Source organism: Nicotiana tomentosiformis, chromosome 1, assembly GCF_000390325.3.
Source record: "Nicotiana tomentosiformis chromosome 1, ASM39032v3, whole genome shotgun sequence".
Classification (NCBI taxonomy): domain Eukaryota; kingdom Viridiplantae; phylum Streptophyta; class Magnoliopsida; order Solanales; family Solanaceae; genus Nicotiana; species Nicotiana tomentosiformis.
Window position 1 is genome coordinate 139,771,790 of NC_090812.1, and position 16,935 is coordinate 139,788,724.

The window sequence follows — 16,935 nt, forward strand, 5'->3', positions numbered from 1 at the left end:
CGAGACATTTTGATGTGGAGGTGAAGGCTAAAAAGCCCTTCTCATGGTACCACCTCCAGGGAGCGGACAACCCTAAATTCAAGGGTAAAGCCACTACCTCCACTGGCGAGTCTGAAGAGCCCAGGGTAATGGCCACCGGGTCAGTTGACGAGCCCTCCACATCAGCCGATACTTCTGTCGGAGAAACTGCCATGCCTCCTCCTTCCTCCAGACCATCCCTCTTAGTGCCACTGTCAGTGCCCACATCTTCTACCAACCCTTAGACTGCACTGCGAGTTTCACAGACACTATTCAGTCTCAATAACTGGATGGAGGCAGCTACCACAAGGTTGACTACCATATCCAGTGCAGTGGCCGCACAGTCTTCAGTCCCATCAGAGCTTCAGGTACCTCCATCAGTAGAGGACTCTTTGAAGAAAATTCTAGACAACCAGAAAAAGATTCTGGATGACCAGAAAAAGATCCGAGAGACTCTTAATACACATGGGAGGATTATCAAGGATTTGGGGAAGCAGGTGAAGAAGATGCGGAAGACTCAAGCATCTAAGGCATCGGTGGAGAAGTTGAGCAAAGAGGTTGATAAGATTGCTTCTGCTGGTGATATTCCACTGGACCTGCTCATGGAGGAGACAGTCCGTGCAACACATGCAGCAGTGCACGAGGCATCAGCGGCAGCAGCCGGTCAGTCTAAGGAGCCGGCTACCACTTCACACACTGCTGCGGAGCTGATTCAGATGCTCAGCAACCCCGTAGTCCCCCAGTCAGAGGATGTAGAGATCCAGTTAGAGGATACAGAGGGTGCTGAGGAACCGATGTAGACAGGGACCACATAGGGAGTTTTCTCTACTCTCAACCCCTTTTTCCTGTTCTTATTTGTTTTGAGCATTGAGAACAATGCTATTTTTTATTTGGGGGGTGGTCCTTTTTGATTTGATGACATTTGGTATGTAATAACCATTATACTATTTTTCTTTATCTTTATTTTATTCATTATTGATCTTTATTTTCACTTTTGGTATGTATATATTCTTACCATTCGACGTATATATTCACTTTACTTCATTTTTTACATATTCAGTCTACTTTCCGTAGCTTACTTCATAACTTCTTTCGTTGTTTTTCCTTAGTAGCATAGCTTCTTATTTACTTTAGTATCTTCTTTTTACGTTTTGTGTGAACAATAAACCTTTGGTTTTCTTAATACCACAGTTCTTTCCTAAGGTGGATGTCATGTGAACTGGGTGACTCTGCCCCACGATGGATGGCGTGACAACCTTCTTAAGGGATTGAGTCTGTTTTCTTTATGTTTTTGTATATATAGTAGTATTAAATAAAAGTGTCTCAAGCAGGCTTCACTTGTTACTAACACATTTACCTTCGACCTTATGGTTAGAAACAAGTTGATTGGCAAAGAATAGCTCTAGTTGTAACCTTTAGACTCTTGTGTTGACAAAAACAATCATCAAGCGATTTCTTTGAGCCATTTGTGATTTTCAATCTTAGCCAGGGTTGTTGTGGGACCTCGACTCTGTTCTCTGTAACAATCCAGCAGCTTGAGAGGTGAGGTATTGAATTGCAAGTCCAAGTTCCGTGCCAATAAGTCTAGAACTTACCCTGAATGTTTGTCTAGGCGAAATTCTAAGTGTAGCTCGACTTGAGAAATAATTGTAGGCTCTCCTTGATCCAATTTGAAACTTGAAAGCTTCCATAGCCTACTAATGTGATATCCCTAGTCAACCCCTTTGAGCCGAATCCCTTTTTCATTCAATAGCCATGTTACAAGCCTTTATCCATTTTATAATGACCCTCTTTTGGCACCCGATTTTTCCTTAGCATTCTAATTGGCAAAAGCATAAGTTTGGGGGCGAGATGAGGAATGTGAAAGTGATAAAAGGTACAAAGAACAAAAAAAAATAAAGAAAAGGGAAGGCAAAAAAAAGGAAGAATGGCCAAAAAGAAATATGTCAAAAAGAAAGTGAATAGAGTAGAAAGTTGAAGGGATTCAAAGAAAGCAATGATGAAAGGCATGGAATGATTAGAAAAGAATAAAAATAATTATCATGAGCAAGAAAGAGTGACATTACGTCTCTCTAGTTCCCCTAAGGAAGAAGAAAATGACTCAAAGAGTCAAGAAAGTATGAGCCAAAAAGAGGAAATGGAGTGCTTAAGGAAAGGTGAAACCATCATATGTCGATAAGTCCTACCTTGATCCAAAAGCCTTCATTACGTTACCGCAAAAGCCCTATATGATTTCAAGATTGAGTAAGCTTACATTAGTGGTGATTTACATAATGGGCAAGCTTATGGTACTTAGAGCATGACTTGCGACATTCTTTTAAGAGAGATGAGCGCACTTCTTCACAATCCTTGTTTTGAGTGTTACATTGTAAAGTGAGATTTGCTCATGGAGAGTAGAGGAGGAGGATTTTGGGTTCTACAATGACCTACGTGTTAGAGCGAGCTTCCTAGGTTAATTAAGTCAACTCTTGATGCACTAGTGTCACATTAGAACTATGGTACTCAAAAGGTCAAAACATGGTGTTGTTGATAATTCATTGGTGTTGAGGGTAATTATTAGTCCCAATTGATGCATGATTGATTTACCTTAGGCCAGCTGAAATATCCTTTTTTTCTAGTGGAGGTGGGAATTACCCTATTTGCTTGAGGACAAGCAAAAGCTTAAGTTTGGGGGAGTTGATAAGAAGGGATTTTAACCTATTATTTGCTCTCTTTTACTCGTGTTTTAGGCCAAAAATGCTTGAGGTATTCCCGAAAACTAATGAAATATGCTTGCTTGCAGGAATTATTCAAAATGAGCTAAAGGAATCAAAATTAACTCACAAAGGAGTCAAAAGTTGAACAAAAACCAAGGCTGGGCAAAGAGGTCTAAAGCGCGGATCGCACAAATATTGTGCGGCCGCGAAAGCTATGATGCGGTCGCGATCAAAATTATGCGGTCCACAAGAGGGAGATTCAGAGAGTGTGATTTAGGGCTAAGTGATGAGCGCGGACTGCACCAGAAATATGCAGCCGCGAAAGTCCCTGCGCGGCCGCAATTGAAATTATGCAGACCACTATTACTGAGATTCAGAGAGCTGACAACTTGAGCAAAAGAGAGAAGTGCAGACCGCACCAGATTTGTGTGACCGTAGAAGTTCCTTGTGCGGCCGTGATCGAAATTATGCAGTCCGCAAGATGAAGAATTAGAGAGTTGATTTCAAGCCAAACTCAAGAGCGTGGACCGCATCACTTTTATGCGGCCGCATAATCTGGAGCGCGACCGCGCTTAGAATTACGCGGTCCGCGAAAGTTCGGCTCAACCCAGATCCAAAAGAGAAGAACACGGACCGCATCAGAATTATGCTGCCGCAAAAGCAAGAGTGCGGCCGCACTTAGAATTACGCGGTCGCACAACATCCGTAAGGGAATTTTTGTCAGATATTTTTAGCTTAGTATAAATAGAACTTTTTGTTATTTTTTAGAGATATCAGGTTATGTTATGTTTTGTATACGGCTAACTTTTCTATTTTCGGAAATTTTGTATAAGATTCACTTCTTAACATTAGATTTTCATTCCATAAATTAATATTATGAATTTTATCTTCATTTCATCTTTAATTTCTGTTATTTCCATGAGTAGCTAAACCTATAACTGGGGTTGTGACCCAACCCTAGTACGGGTATTTAATGGTTACTTGATTTTAGAGCTTGAATGTGAATGGGTTAGTGATATTTAGCCTAGTTCTTGCTAGACCTCAAGAATTAATGGTTGCAAACATTGATTCATGCCTTTATGACTTAGTCTCTACTTGAGAAAGGGGGACTAAGTCTAGGAAAACTAGGCTTAACAAGGAATTGGGGTGAACTCAAGAAATTGATAGCCCCAATTAAAGGGTTAAACCTAGAGATAGTAATACCCAACTTGAGCTAATATCACTTGATTTGCATGAATACCCATTTGGACTAGAAAAATCCAAATTGGGAAAAATCACTCAAACTACCGAGAGGTATAGAGTGAGTACCCGGGTGTGATAGCTATATTACAATCCCCAACTAATCAAGCTTGCCCTAGATTTTGCTACCCGTTAGATGTCCACCTAGGTAGAAGTCACTACCCTAGTCTCTTTAAACATTTGAATAACAACAACAAAAATATTGTCCTTAGTTTCAATTATTGCAATCTTTAGAATAAAGTTAGAAATAGAAAAACCAATCAAGTTTGTGGAAGTGAAATTAAAGCCAAAACTTGCAATTAACTTAGATATACACCTAATTGCATATTCTAACTCCCTGTGGATTCGATCCCGACCTTTGTTGGGTTTATTATTGCATCGACCGCCTCGCTACTCAATTGTGGTATTGGTTTGGCTCAGATCACTCCTCTATCCCGAGAGAGCATTCCCTCTAATATCCTAGCAATACTCACAACCTGCTGGTAAGAAATATCCATCTCCAACTCCCGGGCCATACTAATCCTGATACTGGGGTGGAGTCCCTCAATAAACCGATGAACCCTCTCTCGAACTGTGGAAACCAAGGCCGGTGCATGTCAGGCCAAATTATTGAAACGAACTTCATCCTCTGACACAATCATAGCACCCTGGCGCAGCTGCTCAAACTCTGCACGCTATGGGTCCCTAAGGCTCTGAGGGACATACTCTTTCAAAAACATGTCCGAGAACTGAGTACATGTAAGTGAAGTTGCCTCAGCCGGACTACTCAACTCATAAGCACGTCACCACTGATAAGTTGCTCCTCTAAGCTGGAATGCAGTAAAAGAAACCCCACTCGACTCCGCTACACCCATAGTACGGAGAATACGGTGACACTCCACCAGAAAAACCCTAGGCATCCTTCGATGCCAATCCACTGAAGGTAGGAGGGTGGTACTTCTTGTACCTCTCGAGTCTAAGTTGTTCCGCCTCAAAAACTGCTGCCCTAAACTCGGGCAGAGCTGGAGCTACTGGCTGCATCGGTATAGTCTCTGGAATCTGGTCGACCTGAACCCGCTGCTCTGGAGTACTGGCGATGAGAGTCTGTGCTCCTCCCCCGGCCTGAGATGTGGCAGGAGCAAGTGGAATCAATCCAGCCTAAGCTGAGGTGCTGAACATGCTTAGAAATTGGGCTAGAGTCTCCTGGAGGGCTAGTACAGCAACAGGTACCCCAGGTGTCTACCCTCCAACTGGAGCTACTGGGGGCTCCTCTGTAGCAACTTGTGCAGGTGCTCTGGCTGCACTGCGTGGACATCCTCAGCTTCTACGCCGGCCCCTGCCTCTCGCGGCTCTAGCAGAGGGCGCGGGTGCCTGGTCATCAAATCCGCCTATACGTGTCCTCACCATCTGTGAGAGAATAGAATACAAAAATTTAGAATTTTGAAGTCAACAATTTTCGCACGACAAGGAATCAATGAGTGTAATTTTTCCTAACAGTTCCATAGCCTCCCAAAGAGAAGTACATGCATCTCTATACCGATTCGTGAGACTCTAATAAATCGGCTTGTGACTTACGACACCTATGAACCTAGAGCTCTGATACCAACTTGTCACAACTTAAACTCCTTCCGTATAATGTCGTGTCGGCACCTAATCTCTACGACTAGGCAAGCCTAACAAATTGTGAAAAATAATAAAACGAAAGTAAAACATGGCAACTAACAGCAATGGATAACTGAATAACTAGTAACAATGCCGCTCGACATGTACAATAACTAATAATCTATAAATATACAGTCTTCCCAAAACCTGGAACATCGTAAGTCACAAGCTACAGAAGGAAAATAGCATCACTATACACCATAGTCAAATAAAAGGAATACAGGAAGTGTTTGACATAGGGGAGAATAGAGGGGGGACTCCTAGGTCTGCGGACGCGGCAGATGTACCTTGAAATCTTCGTACAACAGCAAGCACTCTCAGCTAATAGCGGGGCTGATAAGAAGTACCTAGATCTGCACACACAAAAACATGTGCAGAAGAGTAGCATGAGTACACCACAATGGTACCCAGTAAGTGCCAAGCCTAACCTCGGTCGAGTAGTGACAAGGTCAGGTTAGGACCACTGGTATATAATAAATAAAGCAGGGGAATATAACAGTATATTAAGAGACTGGAATTTAACAAAATGAAAACACAACAAAAGTAGCAGTACAACACAGGGGGTAAACAGCAGGGGATCTGCCGAGATACCGTCTCGTAGTCCCGAAGTAAAGAAGAAAAGAGATCTCCCGAGGTACCACCTCGTAGTCTCAAAAGTAAATATGCAGGGAGAACTCCCGAGGTACCGCCTCGTAGTCTCAAAAGTAAATATGCAGGGAGAACTCCCGAGGTACCGCCTTGTAGTCTCAAAAGTAAATGTGAAGGGAGAACTCCCGAGGTACCGCCTCGTAGTCTCAAAAGTAAATATGCAGGGAGAACTCTAAAGGTACCACCTCGTAGTCTCAAAAGTAAATATGCAGGGAGAACTCCCTAGAAACCGCCTCGTATTCTCAAAAGTAAATATGTAGGAGAACTCCCGAGGTACCGCCTCGTAGTCTCAAAGGTAAACACACAGCTCAAACCGATAAATACGACAGTTAACAACAAGATTTCTACAGTTATACTGATAAAGAACAAGGAAAAGCAGGAAATCAACTAGGCATTCTTCACAGAGTTCAAATAAGCAGTTAAAGCATGTAGACATGCGATATTAGACTAAACAGGGTAACTACACATATTAGAATAGCTCAATTACGAATGAAAATAGACTAATACTCATTTAAACGGTATAACTCAAATTAAAGGAAAAACAGGTTACTACTCAGTAAAATAAATCGGGTTTTGCAACAAATAGCTTGTGTACGTACTCATCACCTTACGTACACGGCGCTCACATATCACAACAGTACCAAATCCTAAGGGGATTTTCCCCACACAAGGTTAGGCAAGCCACTTACCTCGAACCAAGCCCAATCAATCGGTAACAATTCCTTTTCCATGAATATACAACTCCGAATGGCCCAAATCTAGAAAGAATCAATTACATACCATAAATACAACTATAAGAAACTAATCTAATTAATGAAATCAAAGCTAAAGCAAGAAATTAGAAAATCGCCCCAAAAAGCCTCCCCGGGCCCACGTCTCGGAATCTGGTAAAAGTCACTAAATATGAACACTCATTCACTCACGAGTTCACTCGTACTATCAAAACTCAAAACTTAGTTGAAGAACTTCCAACCTTTTCCCCCAAATTTCTCAACCAAATTCCTTAATTAGATGATGAAAACAACTATAGATTAGTGTAATATAACCATAAATGAGTTAAGAATCATTACCCCAAAGTTCTCTCTGAAAAATCCTTTAATTATCGCCTCAATCCGAGCTCTCAAAGACCCAAAAATGAAAATGGGATAAAACCCTCGAACTTGGCCCTTTTCTGCCCAGCGATTTCGCATCTGCGAGCCTATAATCGCACCTGCGGAAATTCCATCACAAGTGCGGACTTAACTTAAGTCTCCTGGGTCCCTATCTATGAGATAAGTGTCGCACCTGCAGATGCGCTCCTGCGACCAAGGAACTGCACCTGCGACCCTCACCGCTCCTGCGCACCATCCCACCGCAGAAGCGAGGCCGTTTCTGTGCAAATAGATCCGCACCTGCGAACCCAGTCTTGGCTGCTCAAATCCACATCTACGATCCTTCTTCCGCACGTGTGAATCCGCACCTGCAGTCTCCCCACTGCAGGTACGAAAACACCAAAAACCAGAAAACTTCAGCAATTTGCATAAGTCCAAATTCAATCCGTTAAGCATCTGAAACACACCCGAGGCCCTCGGGACCTCAACCAAACATACCAACAAGTCCTAAAATACCATAAGAACTTAGTCGATCCCTCAAATTACATCAAACAACGCAAAAAACATGAATCACCCTCCAATTCAAACTTAATGAACTTGAAATTTCAAACTTCTACAACCGATGCCGACACCTATCAAATCACGTCTGATTGACCTCAAATTTTGTACACAAGTCATATTCGACATTACGGACCTACTCCAACTTTCTAAATCAGAATACGACCCCGTATTCAAAAATTCCACTTCCGGTCAATCTTCCCAAAAATTCGACTTTCGCCATTTCAACCCTAAATCAGCTACAGACCTCCAATTCACATTCCGGACACACTCCTAAGTCTAAAATTGCCCAACTATGTTATCGAAACTGACAGAACTCTATTTTCGGAATCATCTTCACACAGTCCCGACTACGGTCAAAATCCTAAGACTTAAGCTTCCATTTAGGGACTAAGTATCCCAATTCACTCCAAAACTACAACAACAACCTCCCGGCAAGTCACATAAGCAGAAAAAGATATGGGGAAAGCAATAAACAGGGGACCAGGGCTATAAGTCTCAAAACGACCGGCCGAGTCATTACACTTTGCATCATTTTTGTAAGTTCATCCATAGCAACACGAGGTTCTTATTTTCCGGCATTTCTTGAATCGTAACCATAAATCATTATATCTCCAATTTCTTGCTGCTTTGGTTCATCTACCTCTTCACGCCCTTGATTTCGCTGTTCTGATCTTATCTAATCTCTGAAGCACACTAGAACATCCAAACTGTTGCTACCCAATGAGTGACGGGTATCTCCTAGCTGCTGCCTTTCTTGGCTAAATGTGCTCTCTGATGTAACTGTTGAAATCAGCACATTTAGCACGTCTCGAGTCATGGCTGAAAGAACTGGAAATTGATTTAAGTTGGTCCTCCACCAAGCCAGCTGTAGAAATTTGTAACGACCTAGTCGGTCGTTTTGAGTATTATAGCCTCGTTCCCCCATTTATTGCTTATTTTGTATTTATTTGTTGTTATGTGATTTTTTAGAGTGGTTGGTTTAGTTCCGGAGATGTTTCGGAATGAATTGGAACACTTAGTCCCAAGGTTGGAAGCCTAAGTTGAAAAGGTTGACTGAATATTGACTTATGTGTAAATGACTCTGGAATAGAGTTTTGAAGGTTCCGATAGTTCCGTATGGTGATTTGGGACTTAGGAGTGTGTCATGATATTGATTTGGAGGTCCGTAGGTTATTTTGGCTTGAATTGATGAAAATTGGAAAAGTTGAAGTTTGGAGAGTTGAGAAGTTTGACCGAGAGTTGACTTTATTGTTACCGGGCTCAGATTTTTGTTCCGAAAGTTGGCATAGGTCCATTGTATCATTTATGACTTGTGTATAAAATTTGAGGTCAATCGGAGTTGGTTTGATAGGTTTCGACATCGATTGTAGAAGTTGGAAATTCAATAGTTTTATTAGGCTTGAATTGGGGTATGATTTGTGTTTTTGATTTTGTTTGATATTATTTGAGGCATCGACTATGTTCATATCGTGATTTAGGACTTGTTGGTATGTTCGGATGGGGTCCCGGGGGCCTCGGGTGTGATTCGGATCATGTTCAGCTCATTTTTGGACTTGTGTTATTGCTGAAGTCAGTGCTTCGGGTTTCCTCTTTCACGATCGCGAAAGGAGGACTGCGTAAGGTTAGGTCTGGCAGGTGGGAATTTGTTCTATGCAATCTCATGGTTGAGGTTGCAATCGCGAAGCCTTGAGGGAGTTATGTTACGCGATCGCATGGGAGGAGACGCATTCGCGAAGAAGGAAGAAGAGGCATAGGATTTCCACGCGTTGTTCATCGCAATCGCGTGAGGCTGTCTGCGATCGCGTAGGTCAAGGAAATTAGTCACCGTGTTCGCGACCTGGAGTATGAGTTCGTGTAGAAGGTTTTTGGCCACTGAAGGTTTCATTCTTCGCGGTCGCATGGGAATTTCGACGATCGCGATGTGTAATCACTCGACAGACTATTAAAATATCAAAATCAAGGGTTTGAACCCATTTATCATATTTTGAGCTAGATACCTCGGATTTGGGCGATTCTTGAAGATATTTTCAAGGAGTTAATTGGGATAAGTGATTCTAACTCGGATTTGGTTAATATACATGATTCTATCATTGTTTTACCATTTAATTAGTGTTTTGGGTATGAAAAATTAGGGAAAATTGTAGAAACTTCATAGACATTAATTTGAGGATTTGAAGGCCGAGTTTAGATCGGAATTGAGTAATTTTGATATAGTTGAACTCGTTGTTGAATGGGTATTAGGATTTTTTTAATTTTGTTGGGTTCCAAGATGTGGGCCCGGGGTTAACTTTTTGAGTTGACTTTTTGACTTTTGTTAAAGAACCTAGCTTTATCATATGGAATTTATTCTTATAGCTTGTGTTGATTGTATTAAGTTGTTTGTGGCTAGATTCGAGTCGTTCGGAGACCGATTGGTGAGGCAAGGGCTTGTTGGAGTAGGGATTTGTGCGGTTTGAGGTATGTAACACTTCTAAACTTGATTATGGGGATATGAATCCTGAAAATACGTGTTATGTGGTTGGTGTGGAGGTGACGCACATGCTAGGTGACGGGCATATGGGCGTGAACCGTGGTAATTATGATTCGGTTGATTTCGTGGTATTGTGTAGTTATCAAACCTTGTTGCTATTCATGAAACTCCTACTTGTTACAGTAATTGAGCGACAATCCATGTTAGAAATCATGCTTAGACCATATGCTTGTTCTGTTAGGACCCACGAAGGTCACTTCTACTATTGAATTATTTGCTTAAATTGCAAGTATGTACTTAGTCACATCTATCATTTGCATATCAAATCTCAGTCACTGTTGTTATTTATTGTTACATTATATTATCATTATCCAGGTTGATTGTCATGAGATTTGTGAGCCCGAGAGACTGGAGAGATTAATGACTGAGTGAGGCTGAGATCCTGATTGTGAGTGATATTTATAGGATCGGGCTGCACGTCGCAGAATGCTTTATTGAGTCATGCCATGATTGTCTTATATTAGCGCTTGGGCAGGATCCGCACCTCCGGAGTATGACCTACCAACAGTGAGGAATACATATTGAGTGCGAGTGCCGAGTGCAAGTGACGTGTGATTCAGAGTGCTGAGTGATTGAGAGTATTAAGTGATTGAGCGTGTTGTGAGGTTGAATACTCTAAGAATATGAGTATATGGCTTATACATTATGTTGCATTACAGTTGACATGCATATATGACATTCTCGTATTTTGAGCTAGATACCTCAGATTTTGGGCGATTCTTGAAGGAATTTTTAAGGATTTAATTGGGATAAGTTATTCTAACTCGGATTTGGTTAATATACTATCATTGTTTTTACCATTTGATTAGTGTTTTGGGTTGGAAAAATTGTAGAAACTTCATAGACTTTAATTTAAAGATTTGAAGGTCGAGTTGAGATCGGAATTGAGTAATTTTGATATGGTTGGACTCGTTGTTGAATGAGTGTTTGGATTTTGTTAATTTTGTCCAGTTTCGAGATGTGGGCCCTAGGTTGACTTTTTGGGTTGACCTTTTGGCTTTTGTTAAAGAACCTAGTTTTATCATATGGAATTGATTCCTATAGCTTGTGTTGATTGTATTAAGTTGTTTGTCGCTAGATTCGAGTCGTTCGGAGGCCGATTGGTGAGGCAAGGGCTTGTTGGAGTAGGGATTTGTGTGGTTTGAGGTATGTAACACTTCTAAACTTGATTATGGGGATATGAATCCTGAAAATACGTGTTATGTGGTTGGTGTGGAGGTGACGCACATGCTAGGTGATGGGCATATGGGCGTGAACCGTGGTAATTATGACTCGGTTGATTTCGTGGTATTGTGTAGTTATCAAACCTTGTTGCTATTCATGAAACTCCTACTTGTTACAGTAATTGAGCGACAATCCATGTTAGAAATCATGCTTAGACTATATGCTTGTTCTATTGGGACCCATGAAGGTCACTTCTACTATTGAATTATTTGCTTAAATTGCAAGTATGTACTTAGTCACATCTATCATTTGCATATCAAATCTCAGTCACTGTTGTTATTTATTGTTACATCATATTATCATTATCTGGGTTGATTATCATGAGATTTGTGAGCCCTAGAGATTGAAGAGATTGATGACTGAGTGAGGCCGAGAGCCTGATTGTGAGTGATATTTATGGGATGGGGCTATACGCCGCAGCTAGGGGTGTACATAGGTCGGGTTGCATTTGATTTTTCAATTATCCAACTAAACCAATGGTGTAGGGTTTTTAAATTTATAAACCAAACCAAACCAACTAAATCGGGTTTTTCAATCTCGATTTTTCTCGGATATTTTGGAATTTTTCGGGTTTTTGGATTTTTTCCGGTAAAGTCTTCATAGCATAAAATATGTAACTCGTGCTCCAAATATTTCTTAAGTCCTAGTAAAATACAACTATATAATGTGTTTTCCAAGAAACTAACGCAATAATATGATATAAGTCATAGCATTATACTAAAATATTCAATAACAAAGATAAAATAATAAAATTACATAAAATAAATATTGCTAATTAATAAGCCATAATAAAAATTAACATAATCTAAAAATACTATATATGTCATGCTAAAATAAGTATAGCTAATAAGTACTAATATTAATTACATAACTAAGCACTAAAGAAAAAGATAAACTAAGTTATGCATTTTCATTATAAACCAATGTAAAACTAAAATAATTATTCAACACTATCGTCATTCCTAGTATCGCAAAAGGTTTAAGAAATATTTACAAATTACATTACAATAAATATTTATATGTATAAAATATTTTTAAAAATTATATAAATGTACTATCGGGTTGGTTTAATTTCGGTTTGACTTTTTTAGTTAAAAACAAACCAAACCAATTATGGTCAGATTTTATTTTCCAATACCAAACCACATCGGGTTTTTTTTCTGATTTGACTCGGATTATCGGTTTGATGCGATTTATCGGTTTTCTTTGTACACCCCTAGTCGCAGCAGGCTTTATTGATTCATGCCATGATTGGCTTATATTAATGCTTGGGCAAGATTCGCCCCTCTGGAGTCTGAAATACCAGCAGTGAGCACGGGTACCTACTGAGTGCGAGTGCCAGTGCCAGTGCCAGTGCCAAGTGATTGAGAGTGCTGAGTGATTGGGAGTATTGAGTGGTTGAGCGTGCTGTGAGGTTGAATACTCCGGGAGTAAGAGTATATGGCTTATTCATTGTATTGTATTACAGTTGACATGCATATTTGACATGTAGATATCGAGATGTAACATACCTCATATTAGTCATACTTGGCATATTTTATCCGTGTTGAGCTCAAACTGTTAAAATACCTGAAGGCATGTCTACATTTTTAAATTGTCTACAAACTAATTATGAGGTTTTCTCTGAGTTATTATTATCATTTTCTTGTCATATCTGCGTTGTTGTTATTTGAATTTGGACTGTACCTTTCTGAGCTCGTCACTGCTTTTAGCCCAAGGTTAGTCATGTTACTTATTGAGTACATTGGGTCGATTGTACTCATACTACACTGCCCACTTCGTGTGCGGATCCAGGCACTTCTGGGCACGACGGTTGCTAGATTTTAAGCTTCTTTGTTTGGAGACTATTGAGGTAGCTGCTTTGGCATCCGCAGACCTCGACTCTCATTCTTTTCAGTCTATTAGCATTGTTCTATCTTTCTAGACAATTGTTTTAGCAGTTAGACTGTATTGTCATTTAGATGCTCATGTACCCAGTGACACCCGGATTTTGGGAATGTCGTATTTGAGTCGCTATATTTCTTATCGACTATTTAAGGGTGTTATTACTGTTAAACCTGTTTCATCTTGTTTTCAATTTTAAAAATGCGTAGTTATTTGTGGTTGTCAGCTTGCCTAGTACCGTGATAGGCGCCATCATGACATGTTGAATTTTGCGTCGCGGCAAAATTCCTTTGTGCGGGCTCTGTTGCCTTTTGCAAGTAGAATTGAAGTTCATCAATATTCCTGCTACTGGTTTGTTGATGCTCTCCTAGTATAGAGCAAATTAAATAATCTTCAACACCATCATTATCCTCCATAGCACCAGATGCAGATGTAGAAACTGAACTTGAAGGAATATTTTCATTTCCATCTATAACAGAAGAAACATCAATAATGTTAGCATAGTAATTATATAAAGCTTGTAAATGTTTGTGTAGATATGAAATACAAGTTTCAATATCAGGGGTTTCAGTTGGTCCAATATCCATATAAGCATATAAAGTAGTGATTAATTAGCGACAAGTAGCCATTTTGATAGAAGAGTTTAAAATAGCACCAATGAGGCAAATAGGGGGAATATGATAGAAATACTTTTTAAATTTATCTAGCATAAATTCAACAACAGAACTATATCCTTCTTTCTTCTTGAAATTATGGAGTAAAAGAGAAAATTTAACTATATGTACTAAACTATTTGCAATAGTAGGATAATAAGCTCTAGAAAAATCAAGTGTAGCTACATAAAATTTTCAACATCTTTAATGACATCCCAAGTATTAGCTGTTAACAAACGGTTAGGATCGGTACAATGAGAATTAGCAACTTCAGTTATCGACATTCTATATTTATAACAACATCTTAAGAATAAATAAGTATAATTTCACCTAGTAACCATTGCTTCATGCATGAGTCTTGGTCTTAGTCCATAATGTACACATTTATCCTTAAATGCATTTAATCTAGCATTTCTATTATTTTCTTGAATTACACCAATAACTCTTCTAACTAACGCGATCTCATTTCTAAATAATTCAAGGCCACTCTTAACAATTAAATTATAAATATGACATGCACACCTCACATGAAATATTTCAGGAAGTGGTGGTGTAGATGCAATTTTAATAGTGAAATAGCAGTCTTGTTGTTAGAAGCCTTATCAAATGACATGCACAAAAAAATTTCTTCAAGATTGTAAAACATAGCAAATTCATGGATAATATTACTTATAAATACACCAGTATGACATTGATCTTCATCATATTTAAAAGCAAAAATACGTTTTTGCATACAAAAATTATCGTCTATCCAATGGCATGTACAACAACAACAACATACCCAGTATTATCCCACATCGTGGGGTCTGGAGAGGATAGTGTGTACGCAGACCTTACCCCTATCCAATGGCATGTAACAGTCAAATAATCATTTTCATTAACAGCACGATCAATATCATAAGTAAGAGAAACTCTACAAGGAAGACTAGCGAACAAATAACGGATATATATTTGATATTACCCAAAAAGCCTAAATATATCAGTTCTACAAGTACTTCTAAGAATATCTTTAAATAAAGGGTTATAAATTCTTTGAATATAAGTAACAAGATATGGTGAAGCAGCAAAGCTAAAAGGTAAACAACTTAAAACAATCATTTTAGCTAATTCTTCACGATCTTTCAATTTATCGTATTTACCTATTAAACCACCGGTACCCAAGTTAAATTTTTGTTGGACAGATTGTTCATCATCACCCCATGCAATAGTATGGTTATCTACCATGTGCCTACGAAGTTGACCCGTTCCCCCTTCCTTACCTCCGTTCTCAACTTCCTGACAAATAATACATCTTACATAATTTTTATCTTCTTCTAGTCTTTCAGAAAATTGCCAACACTTACTTCTTAATCTTCGATTCTTCTTAACAGGGAGAGGAGGCCTACCTATATTACCGCCACCCCTAGTATTTTGACTAGCAGTACCGGGTGTAGGTGGTAGTGTTTTAAGATTATTAGGTGACTCAATATCATCTAAATTATCATCTATACCATAATCTTCTTGAAGTTGCTCATAATCTACATTTAAATTTTCAGGTGAACTTTCAAAAATATGTGTAAAGCTACTAGAAGAACTAACACCACCTCTTGATCTTTTAGTATTTTTACTCTTACTAGTACCACCCTTAATAATACACGCTTTTTTGGCTGCTCTAAATATATCCATTATGTAAATTAAATTTAAAAACTAAATTAATAATTCTAAATAATAAAATAAAAATAACACCAAAGAAGAGAAAGAGATGGAACGAGTGTAATGGGAGTCCGGATGCCGCATTAAATATGATATCACACTTCAATTGATATTTGATGATACCACACTTTACTTGATAGTTGTAATTTTGTAGTGGCTACCGTAAATAATTGATAAAACTTGAAATAATAATTAATTGAGAACTTGAGAGCAATAAGCAATTCAATAATCAAGAGGGAATTGAGAGAGAATTAGAGTAGAAGAAGAGAGCAAGCTGTGAGAAAAAAATGAAGAAGAGGGGGATATTTATAGTTTTTAAAAGACTAAAAATATAATTTATTAATTATTAGGGGTGGGGATGCTATTTATTAAAGGGGTAGGGCGAAATAGCTAAATCTGCAAAAAAATGCCGTTGCCCAACGATCATTTTTGAATTTGACTATTGGTAACGGTAAAAAAAAAAACCAACGGTAACCGGGCTGGAACCTGGTAAAAACCCATAAACGGGTTATCGGGCTAGCTGGGTTATGGTGCACTGACAGCCAAAAAAGACCCGACCCCGTCCGGCACAACCCCCTACCCTAGCCAATCCGTCCCACCCCTTATCGGAACGGGCCGACCCGGACTAAACCGGGTCGAGCCGGGTGTTAGTGGGCTAGCCCGACCCATTTAACACCTTTAATATGAACTGTGGTGGTTGGGTGAAAAAGGAGGTGTTGGTAGAAGAAGTAAGGGAGGGTCAACGATATGTCATGTCACGCGGGATAATATTACCATGGTGGAGAGTTCTAAATGGCATAGGAGTATTTTTGTATCAATTTTATGACGTCAGGACTGTGATAGACAAATAGTAATGGATGGTATAAATGATCATTATTATTGAATAGTAAAGGGTATTTCTGACTCTTTTCCCTTAAAATATTCTATTACCAACCGTTGTCAATTTGTCATGTTGACTTGTATCTCTATAGAACGTGTTTCCAGTGCTAAATCCATTACAAATCAATGGGTAGCTCATATCAAAATTGGAGAGGTCAAAATATTGACATTCCTAAAGT